The sequence below is a fragment of the Rhinopithecus bieti genome, unplaced genomic scaffold (assembly GCF_001698545.2).
Source record: "Rhinopithecus bieti isolate Rb0 unplaced genomic scaffold, ASM169854v2 scaffold_4640, whole genome shotgun sequence".
Classification (NCBI taxonomy): Eukaryota; Metazoa; Chordata; class Mammalia; order Primates; family Cercopithecidae; genus Rhinopithecus; species Rhinopithecus bieti.
In genome coordinates this window covers 2,169,227-2,172,031 of record NW_016804643.1, presented here as the reverse complement: position 1 = coordinate 2,172,031, position 2,805 = coordinate 2,169,227, and the positions used below count along the sequence as shown (strand labels likewise).

Sequence of the window (2,805 nt, the reverse complement as noted above, 5' to 3'; positions counted from 1 at the left end):
CTATTCAACATTATGACTTGAGGAGTTGAAATTTTCCATGATAAAATATAATTTGTGTAGCCCAAACCTTGTCTATTTATAAAGGATGAAGTTTTAAAAGCCCATATATATCAATGAATGCTCAAGTCTCTTTGAATTAAATGCTTAATTCAAATTAATGTAAGAAATTGGTGAATCCTTAAATGATGAAATGAAATTTGTATCAAAATGTTCATAAAAATACATTTGTATTTCCGTTCCATTTTACTTTGCAGATTTTTTTTTTTTTTTAGACAGGGGCTCGCTCTGTCACCTAGGCTGTAGTGCCATGGTGCGATCTTGACTCACTACAGCCTCTGCCTCCTAGGTTCAGGCGATTCTCCTGCCTCAGCCTCCTAAGTAGCTAGGACTACAGGTGCATGCCACCACGCCTGGCTAATTTTTGTATTTTTAGTAGGGACAGGGTTTCACCATATTGGCTAGGATGGTCTTGATATCCTGACCTCGTGATCCACCTGCCTCGGCCTCCCAAAGTGCTGGGATTACAGGCATGAGCCACCATGCCCAGCCTACTTTGTAGATATTTTCTAAATGGGTTAAAGTACACAGAAATACCTTCATGCAACTCTGGAGAGATTCAAAACACAGCAGAAGTAAGTTAACATGCCTAAATCCTAGAGCTGATCCACTTAGGGTAAGAATAAATGTCAGAAATCTCTTAATTGTATACAGACTGCTCAAGGCTTTAAAGATAAATTGTGAAAGCCAAAATTATCAAGAAATAAAATCGTATTTGAATTTTATCACGAAAGTTAGCAGTCCTAGTAAAAGAAGACAACAGAACTGTATAGAAAATCTGCATCTACATCAAAAAAGGGAATTTTTATCAACTAGAATGGAAGACAGCTTTCCAACTCTTGAATACAAAAATTTCTCAGAATCCCTTGGAAAACAGACTTTCCATTCAGACTACAATCTCTTCACTGAAGTAAAACACAAAAGGTGTTTAAATGAAGGGGAATGGATTTGTTAGCTGTAAAAATAAAATCAGATTATTTCCATAATGTCAATTCTTGTATTCCATGAACTTTCTACCATGAAAACTTTTATGTCCCAAATTTCTCAAGATTTTAAGCTATGGTCTTTCCACAAACACACAATGGGGTTAAAGCATGTTGTTGGATCATCCTTTTTACTAGCTAGCTTTTGACCATTTACCAATTTCCATTTCATTTGACTGACTTCCCTGATAATGTAGTATCTGTCTTTCTACAGAGTAAAATAATTCTGTCTTCATCAAAATCACAAGAGACATGCCTTCCTCGAACATTTAGAGGGATAAAATGATTTTAAAATAATACTACTTAGGAGTATATATTTTAAGATAACTACTATACCTTGTCTATCTTTGAGCCTAATCTTCAATAACTGCATGTTCATGCAAAATACAATTTTTACCCTATAGGAAGAGGAGTAGCCTGTTAGGAAAAGCAAATTCTTAGAGCAAGACATGAACACATCTCTTTCATAAATGCGACTTTACTTGGCGAGTCTTTTGGCTACATCACTATATGCTATTTCAACCTCTTTATCACTGGGACAAGTATTGGTGAACTCATCCCCACTGTATGCATGAGTTAAGTATCTGTCATTTCTTCTGGAATATCAAAGTTGTGATTTTTTTTGGCCACTACCTTGACACTATGCAGTTTTGGCAGCAGGTTGCAATTAGCTAATGTCATTACATTTTCTAGAAATTTACATCTAGAAAACTTAATGTCCTCCACAGTATTTTCATCAATTTCATCAGAGAGAGGAGAATCCAGATATTCATCCAGTTTTCTGCAGGGTTTTCAGGAGACCCCTCTCCAGTACTTCATTAGCCTCTGGCCTGGAATTCTTGATATATGCAGAGAATTTGGCAAAGATGTCCATTCCAGCAGTATTTGATTCTGGATGTTTTGGTGAAGGCTTGAAGTATGTGGGAGGGCTTAAGACTTCTTCAATAAATGCCTCAATCTTATTTACATCTGTCTTGACTTCACTGTTGAAAGTTATGGTCCCCTCTCTTTAATTTGGAGACACTCCACCACAAACTTTTCAATTTAGAGTTAGCTTGCCATCTCTCAGGAGCCCTCACCATTGTGTGCATTCACTGTGTATAGATGGCGGAACTTGTGAGGTGCAATGTTTAATTGTTAAAATAGTAGCCATGACTTTATCAGGCAGCCCCAAACTGGTGCATAATGCATGGTACAAGGGATATTTATGTATTTTTTGGAGTTTTGTAATATTTAGTAAGAGCATATGAAAGGATTGCTATTGTATCAGAAATATTGTTTCAATTTAGTCTATCCTGGATGTATACTAAAGAATATTACCATCAGAAAAGAGAGTTTTCTACAAAAGTCACTACAGATTTTGCTATGTTGCTTTGTAGATAAGATTTTTACTTTTGCCTAAAAGCATTTATCTTTCATATCAGTTGTAACATCTGACACGATGTTGGAGCTAATCGTTTAGAGGGAGGGAGGGTTTTCTCAAGATCTTCCTCAAGCATTTTGTCTTTATAAGAGAAACTGAAGGGCACCTGATACTCTGTCTAAATATGTTTTGTTATATGTGTTTTGCCCTGTGCCATTCATCTGGAACATTGTTGCTTTCTTCCTTTATTTTAAAAGCTTGTTTTAGGTAATCATAGAGCTTGCTATTTATACATCTTTTGAGCAACACTACATAAACTGATATTCAGTTGATTTAGCTATAGCAGTACAATCATTAGTAATGTAAAAATTAACGCAGAAATTAACCTAAGGAATTAAGGGT

The 2,805-nt window shown here is 35.7% G+C and overlaps 1 pseudogene; it reads right to left on the bottom strand.

Moving 5' to 3' along the window:
• Positions 1-1,518: 1,518 nt before the first annotated feature.
• The window catches only part of LOC108527941 (chloride intracellular channel protein 4 pseudogene), an 8,463-nt pseudogene continuing 7,176 nt past the window's right edge, over positions 1,519-2,805 (bottom strand).